The sequence below is a fragment of the Nicotiana tabacum genome, chromosome 13 (assembly GCF_000715075.1).
Source record: "Nicotiana tabacum cultivar K326 chromosome 13, ASM71507v2, whole genome shotgun sequence".
Classification (NCBI taxonomy): domain Eukaryota; kingdom Viridiplantae; phylum Streptophyta; class Magnoliopsida; order Solanales; family Solanaceae; genus Nicotiana; species Nicotiana tabacum.
Window position 1 is genome coordinate 104,296,289 of NC_134092.1, and position 8,608 is coordinate 104,304,896.

At 38.9% G+C, this 8,608-nt stretch overlaps 1 long non-coding RNA gene across 1 annotated transcript; it reads left to right on the forward strand.

The window, feature by feature from the left end:
• Window positions 1–3,363: 3,363 nt before the first annotated feature.
• LOC107777803 (uncharacterized) lies at window positions 3,364–5,463 on the forward strand. The gene is made up of 2 exons (XR_012698122.1): window positions 3,364–3,756; window positions 3,860–5,463. It is a non-coding gene; the product is annotated as an uncharacterized LOC107777803 (long non-coding RNA).
• Window positions 5,464–8,608: the final 3,145 nt, after the last annotated feature.

Below are 8,608 nucleotides of genomic sequence, written 5' to 3' on the forward strand. Positions count from 1 at the left end.
GTATTTATATTTTTCCTGTCCAATTTGTATTCCTGACAGATGTTGTATTGTATTTTATATTCCTAGTTGATGCTCATGCACTTGTGACACCAGGTTTTGAGAGATTATAGGTTGCACTGTATTGGAATTTTTAAAGATATTACTATTTATTTCATCAAACTTCATCTTTTTCTATTTAATTGAAAGAAATATGATTTCGGAAATATTAAAAATGAGAACCAAATTTAAGTATTTATTTTTGGCTTGCCTGACCGCGGTGTCCGGTGTCATCATGGCCTTTAATAGATTTTGGGTCGTGATAGTGTAAACCTAAAACTATCCGGACATAAACAGGGATAGTAGCTACGTACGGACTCTCATCACTTCGTGCGTACGTAGCCCTCACAAATAACACCACCTATTAATTAACTCCACCTATGGGGTAAATTCCTTCTTACAAGGTTAGAAAAGAGATTTACCTCGCTTCGTAGTTCCATCACCGGCTCTCAAGCCCTTCCAATAACTCAAACCGATACCCAACGCTCTAAAACTAGTCAATAAACGTGCAATTCCATAAATATACAATCTAATACTTATTATAATTCAATTTATAATAATTCCTAACTCCGCTTAAAATCGATAAAATCACCCTCTGGTCCACGTACCCGGATTCCGAAAATTTTCGAAGATAAACCTTACCCATAGCACGACGAACTCAAATATAAAATTTATTCTCAATTTCATGCCCAAATTCGTGATCAAAATCTAAGAATACCAATTCCTAGGTTTTTCTTCAAAATTCTAAATTTCTACAAATTATCATGTCTAAATCCATATATAATCCAAGTATTTAACTTGCAATAAGTGGGAATCATTTACCTTGTCATAGATGATGATGATTGAGCTCCAAAATCGCTCCAAGACCGGCTCCCATGGAGGAAATGAAGTGAAAAATGGCCAAAATCCCGTTTTAACGACTCACTACCCAAAAATCTATCTTCGCGTTCGCGACACATTGATCGCGTTCGTGAAGGCCAGGTGACCAGCCCCTTCACGTTCGTGTACCCCTCTACGCATTCGCGTAGGCCAAATGGCCTTAGGCCCAACTCCCTCCTTTCTTCTTCGCGTTCACGTCGCCTTGGCCGCGTTCGCGAAGGCTTGTCCAGTTCTTGCCTCTCGTTCGCGTCCACTGGCTCGCGTTCGCGAAGGCCAAACCCAGCATCCCCATAAATTTCTCTTTGCGAACGCGGGACTTCCTTCGCGTTCGCAAAGAACGAAACCAGACACAAGCAACATCAGTCCAAAACAGCTCCAATTTGGTCCGAAACTACCCTAAAACACACCCGAGGCCCCCGGGACCCCGTCCAATCACACAAACCAGCCCCATAACATAACACGGACCTGCTCGAGGCCTCAAATCACATTAAACAATATCGAAATCATGAATCACACCCCAATTAAGGCTTAATAAACTTTAGAACTTCAAACTTCTACATTCGATGCCGAAATCTATCAAATCACGTCCGATTGACCTCAAATTATGCACATAAGTTACATTCGATATTACGGACATATTCCAACTTCCGAAATTAAAATCCGACCCCGATATCAAAAAGTCCACTCCCGGTCAAACTTCTCAAAAACCTTCAAATTTCTAACTTCCGCCAAATGACCCCAAAATAACCTACGTACCTCTAAATCAACTTCTGGATGCGCTCCCAATACCGCAATCACCATACGGAGCTATTTCCAGACTCAGAATCCCAAACGGACATCGATAACATTGAAATACACTTCAACCCAAATTTACGAGATTCTTTTAAAATGCCAATCTTCCACAATAGGCTTTGAAATGCCCGGGCCATCCAAAACCCGATCCGGACATACGCCCAAGTCCAAAATCATCATACGAACCTATTGGAACCTTAAAATCCCGATTCCGAGGTCGTTTACTCACAATCACACTTTAGTCAATTCTTCCAACTTAAAGCTTCCAAATTTAGAATTTTCTTCCCAAACTAACTCCGAACTTCCCGAAATTCAATTCCGACCATACGCACAAATCATAATACCTGCAGTGAAGCTACTCAAGGTATCAAACCACTGAATAATGCACTAGAGCTCAAAACGACCGGTCAGGTCGTTACACCATTATAACATTTTATAACTGTTAAATAAAATAATAAAACTGCTCACACTAACCTGCTAAATCTTTTCAATAATTTGATGAACAGTAAGAGGTGCTTTTTCTATCAACACCCTTTCATTTCCTTACAGCTTACCTTCACTTTCTTGTATGCATATATCAGAAAGAGTTGCAAGACCAGTAAAATCGGGTTGCCTTTCCTTTGGTGCGGATGGTGTGTTCAAATTTGATATAGAAATATATTGTTCCTCTTCAGGTGAATCCAAAATTATATTCCCATCTTTAATATCGCGCAAACTAGCATCAACATATGTATCTCCTATTACAATATTTGTTCCACTTCCCTAAGAGAGTGCAAGTACGCTATTTTGCAAAGTATTTTGACTGGACTGAGGTGTGAAAGCGCATATGTCCCATCATTTATTTTTCTAATAATAGCATCAATATCTGCACCAGTTGTGAGATTGGTTTCATCTGGACTACAGTCTGCTCTTTCTTCATCACAAAAAGGACCTTTCACTATATCTGCGCCAATTGGTGCAGCTTGATCAATACATTTGATATTTTGTCCATGATGGACTGATGCAATATCCATGGCTGATAGCATTGATGACACAGCTCCGCTATTTTGCTTATTATCTTGATTGCACTGTAGTGTTAAAATTGGATATGTCCCATCAGCTATACTTTCCATGATAGCAGCAACATCCGTACCAGTTGACCGAACTTGATCAAGTGCACTACATTCTACTCTTTCTTCATTATAATGAATTTGCGCTGAATTTCCATCACCTGCTGCATGTTCATTAGTAGTTTCTTCATCACAAGAACCTTTCACTAAACTCCAATAATTGCTGCAGCTTCATCAGTACCTTTATTATTTTGTCCTCCATGGACTGATTCATTATCCATGACTGATGGAATTAACGATGCAGCTGTAGTATTTCGAAAAATATCTTCATTGCACTGTGGTGTAAAAACACCATATGTTCTTTAAGTATTATAACCTCGTTCCATCATTTACTACATAATTTATGCTTTACAGTTGCTATGTGACTTGCCGGGTAATTGATTTGGGTCCGGTGAAATTTCGAAATGAATTGATACACTTAATCTCGAAGATGAATAGTTAAGTTGAAAAGGTTAATACCAGAAATTGAAAAGGACCGGTCAAACCAAGAATTACCAGAACATTCAAGTACTCTTATAAGACAAACAGTTGGCCATTTTATTAGGCCACGTCGTCTCAATTCAACAACTGCCACTGATTTACTGTAGTGCTGCACAAGTAATTTCTCACTCTCTAGATAAGAAATAGATTCCCTTATCTTTACAGCTCATATTTCCATATATTCCACGAGAATTTGTTCTCTGCCTAGCTATAGGCACCTCCTAATTATAGACTAATAGTATAAGGAGAATTGAAGTCTCAAATTCTCTGTCCATCATTATTTAAAGAACATAAATTTCTTTTCATTTTCATCCTTGAAGTTCAATGACCAGTTAGAAACAGATTGAAGTTCAATTTGAAGAACCAAACCAACAGAAATGGTGTGTTCCACTAAAAGAAGATGTTTTTGTAACTTTCATGAACAAGGCGAATTTGACAACTCACAAGGCCTTGTGTAAAGGTGCGTTGTTTAGTCCACTACTGTTCGGAAATTTCTTTGATCCTTCAGATGCATTTCCAGTGTGTGAATTTGACTCAGATGTGTTGTTGTCCAATGCCCGCAGGTCCAATCAGTGCACATTTGACTGGTCTCAAACAGAGACAGATTATCTATTGAGAGCAGAAATACGAGATACGAGGTTTTCGGAGACCAATTTACGATGCAAGGGCATTGCGGAGTAAGAAATTACATGGTTTGAGGTAAGTATCATTTCTAACCTTGGTTCGGAAGGTATGAATCCCTAAATGTTGTGTTATATCAATTGTGGGAGATGACGCATATGCTAGGTGACGAGCGTGTGAGCGTGCACCATAGAAATTGTGACTTAAATAAATTCTGTGAAGTTGAGAAATTAAAGAACCATGTTATTACCCGTGTATCCTCCACGTGTTAGAGAAATATAGCCGAGGCTCTTAGTAAAGATCATGTTTAGGCTACGTGATGATATTTTGGGACCCATGGGGTCATGTCGCTGTTGAATTAATTGTTCGAAAATATACATTTCACACTCAGTAATATTTGTTGTGAGGATATTTATGGGATTCAGTTGCGCGACGCAGCAAGCCACAATGGCTTTATACTTTACTATTTTATGGATTGGGGCTGCCCGCCTGCAGCAGGCCTTATAACCTTTATTAATATATGGATCGGGGTTGCCCGCCTGCAGCAGGACTTTAGCGAAAAACGGACTTAATGGACAAATAAGGGATAGGCAAAAATCTGTTCTTGAACAATATAGGCTTTATTATTATTATGGGATCGTACTGCATGCCGTAGTAGGCCATATTAGTTTTATATCATGCTTGGGCTGAAGGAGCCCCTCCGGAGTCTGTACATACTCCCAGTGAGCGTAGATGATTATATATTCGGGATAGACTTCCCAGGGTATGGACTTGCCTTACTTATTTATATATATTGTGATGAAATTTCCCTGGACATGGATCTTGTTCGTATCATTTACATTTGGGGATACATTACCCCGGGGATGGATTAGCCTTATACGGTACTAAGTGACTGGCTGTCAGTCGATGTGTATATATATACGAGATGGAATATCCCTGGGCTGGATTGGCCGTAAATAATACCGAGTGACCAAATAATATATGGAAATCCCTGGGCCGGGTTGGCCATAAAAAGTACCGAGTGACCGAATGATTTGTGACTAGTATTACATGAGATCTTTCCACTAAGATGTCATATTCCTCATATCATGCAGTATTTATCTATTTCACTTGTACTGAGTTTAACTGTTAAGCTGGAAAGCATGCATATATTTCTGTACCATTATTTATATTGGACTGTACCTGCGGAGCTCATCATTACTTTCAGCCCAGAGGTTAGTCTTATTACTTATTGAGTTGGTTGTATCCATACTACATTCTGTACCTCATGTGTATATCCAGGTACTTTCGGACACGGAGACTATTAGATTTCAGAGTACTATCAATTAGAGACTATGAAGGTAGCTGCTTGGCATCCGCTGACCTTGTCTCTCTTTCTTTCAGTTATTGTATTGTTCTATACTTTCAGATAGTGATTTTTATCAGTCAGACATTGTATTCATATTAGATGCCCGTGTACTCAGTGACACCGGATTTTAGGGGTGTTATATTTGTAATTATGAGATTTCTTCCGCTGAATTTAAATATTATATTTTTAAACTTAAAAGATATGGTAGTTTATTGAGATTGCCGGCTTGCCTAGTATTGAGATAGGCGCCATCACGACAGGTGAGATTTTGGGTCGTGACAAGTTGGTATCAGAGCTCTAGGTTACATAGGTCTCACGAGTCATGAGCAGGTTTAGTAGAGTCTTGCGGATCGGTACAGAGATGTCTGTACTTATCTTCGAGAGGTTGCCGACCCCTTAAGAAAATTTCACTTCCTTGTATTCTATCGTGGGAAATTGATTCAGCTTGAAACATAACTCTTTGAATTTCTTCCACGCATTCGTGTGCGCATGTGAGCGCTCGGTATCAGTTGTGCACCACCGACTTGTGATTCCATGAACGAGGTTCGTGATATGTATTCTGTGTTTTGGTGATGGGCTAGCCTGGAGGACTTGAGTCCAGGGTTAGATCGCAACTTAAGCTCGGTAACTTCAGTTGTGTGAACTTGTGCATTTGGACTCATATGTCTAGAAGTGTCCCTATGAATGAAATTTATGGCTCGATGAGCGGTTGAATGGATATATAATAAGTATGATGTGATTGCGGGATGTGTTCAGATGGGTTGAATGTGATGAATAAAGTTTACTTGTCACTCAAGAGTTTGCTATTGGGTACTTGATTTATGTCTTGATTTGACGTATAGTCTCGAGTTGTGAGTGTATTGAAGCATCTTTCACGTTGTTAAATTGTGGGATAAATTAAATTCTCATATCTTATTAACGAGTTTGGACTCAGGATGATTAAGTGATTGCGTAGTAATTGTGGCTGCAAAAAGGGTATAGCATGATGCCAATTTGAGGCTATGCAGGTGGGTTGTCTCCTGCGAAGTAATCTACATAGGTGTGTTCCTTATAATGTTGAGTGGAGAGCTTCTTTTCTAACAGCGGGGTGTATGTGTTGAGATTTAAATTTGAATCTGGTCGAGAAAGTTGACTTGAGTGTCAAGAGAATGAATGCGATCTTAGTGGATGATTGAGGTATCTTATGGTTGGTGTTGCATAAGCCTGAGAAAATTTTTCGTTGAACTGACTGCGGTATTATAGCAGTGATAGAGTATGGATATTGTGAGTTATGGAATGTTTTGTTCTATGGCTTTGAGCCATGTGGGGGAGTGTGCTATCACCGATTTGATTGCACAGTTATGTGTTGTATTGGTTTTGGTCTGAGGCATGCTTGTGGATTAGTTATGACTTGCAGAGGTTGAGATCGAGGATGTGTCTACTAAGGAAATTCCCGGATACGGATGTAACGACCTGGCCGGTCGTTTTGAGTATTATAACCTCGTTCCCCAATTTACTGCTCAATTTATGCCTTACAATTGATTTATGACTTATCGGGTTAGTTGGTTCAGGTCCAGAAGGATTTCGGAGTGAAATGAGACACTTAGTTTTATAATTAAAAACTTAAGTTGGAAAAGTTGACCGGATATTGACTTATGTGTAAACGACCTCGGAATTTAATTCTGATGATTTCAATAGCTCTGTATGGTGATTTTGGACTTAGGAGCGTGTCCGAAAAATTATTTGGAGGTCCGTAGTAGAATTAGACTTCAAATGCCGAAAGTTAAATTTTTGGGAAGTTTGACCGAGGGGTTGACTTTTTAATATCGAGGTCGGAATCCAATTCTAGAAATTGGAATAGATTTGTTATGTCATTTATGACTTGTGTGCAAAATTTGAAGTCATTACGGATTTATTTGATGTGTTTCGGCACAAGATATAGAATTTGAAAGTTTAAAGTTCATTAGGCTTGAATTGAGGTGCGATCCGTGGCTTTAGCATTGTTTGATGTGATTCGAGGCTTCGACTAAGTTCGTATGATATTTTAGGACTTGTTGGTATATTTGGTTGAGGTCCCGAGGGGCTCGGGTGAGTTTTGGGGTGGTTTCGGACCATTCCTAGGCCATTTTTAATAGCTAGTTTCTGCCTACAGAGGTGTGCAACGCGATAGCGAACATTTGATCACGTTTGCGATGAGCAAACAACAGTTTGGGGCCTTGTGAATCGCGATCGCAGAAGCTCTTTCGCGATCGCGTAGAACAAATATCTGCTGTACTGATCCGACTTGGGAAGCTTACATCTCGCAATCTATAAGGAATTTGGAGATGATCCAAAATTGAATGTTTTAGCCCTTGACGTCTAGTTTTCAGAAAGTTAAACCATTTGTGATTTGAAGTTGTGTACCAAAAGTTATTGTGGATACACTATAGGCTGTCTGGAAAGAGTTTGAAAATATCTGTTGCATAGGGCTGACTTTGGAAGCTTATATCTAGAAATCTATAAGTAATTGGGAGATGAGAAACAAATAAAAGTTATAGACCTTGGTCTCTAGTTTTCATAAAGTTAAACCATTTGTAATTTGGAGTTTTGTACAAAACGTTATGATCATTATACTAGAGACTGTCTGGAAGAGTTGGGGGAGTTTGTTCTTCGCGATCGCGATTGGTTTTTCGCAATCGCGAAGAGCAATTTTGGGGCTGAAAACTTTTGTGCTTCGCTGTTGCGAAGAGTAAATGTCAGGACAGAAGATATATTTTGAGGTTTCGGCCATTTTAACACATTAGGGGCTATGGAGCTCGGATTGAAGCGATTTTTACCATATGGATTGGGGTATGTGTTCTATATCCGAAAGTGATTATACTTCATGATTCTATGGTTATATTCATCATTTATTTCGGATTTAAATAGAAGAAAATCAATATTTTTGCAAATTCTTTCAAAAACGAAAATTTAAGATTTGGAGGTCGAGTTGTTATCGAAATTTGATAAAATTAGTATGGTTGAACTCGTATCGGAATGGGTGTTCGGATTTTTTAACTTTTGTCGGGTTCTAAGACGTGGGCCCCACATGCGATTTTTGAGCTAAATTTCGGATTTTTATGGAAAATTAGTTTTTTCTTATGGAATTAATTGCAATAAATTTTATTAACTGAATCGAATTAATTATGGCTAGATTCGAGGCATTTGGAGGCCAATTCACAAGGCAAAGGAATAGCGGAGTAAATAATTACATGGTTTAAGGTAAGTAACACTTCTAAACTTGGTTCTGAGGGTATGAATCCCCGAATTTGGTATTATATGAATTGTTTGGAGGTGACACACACGATAGGTGACGAACATGTAGACGTGCACCACAGAAATTGTG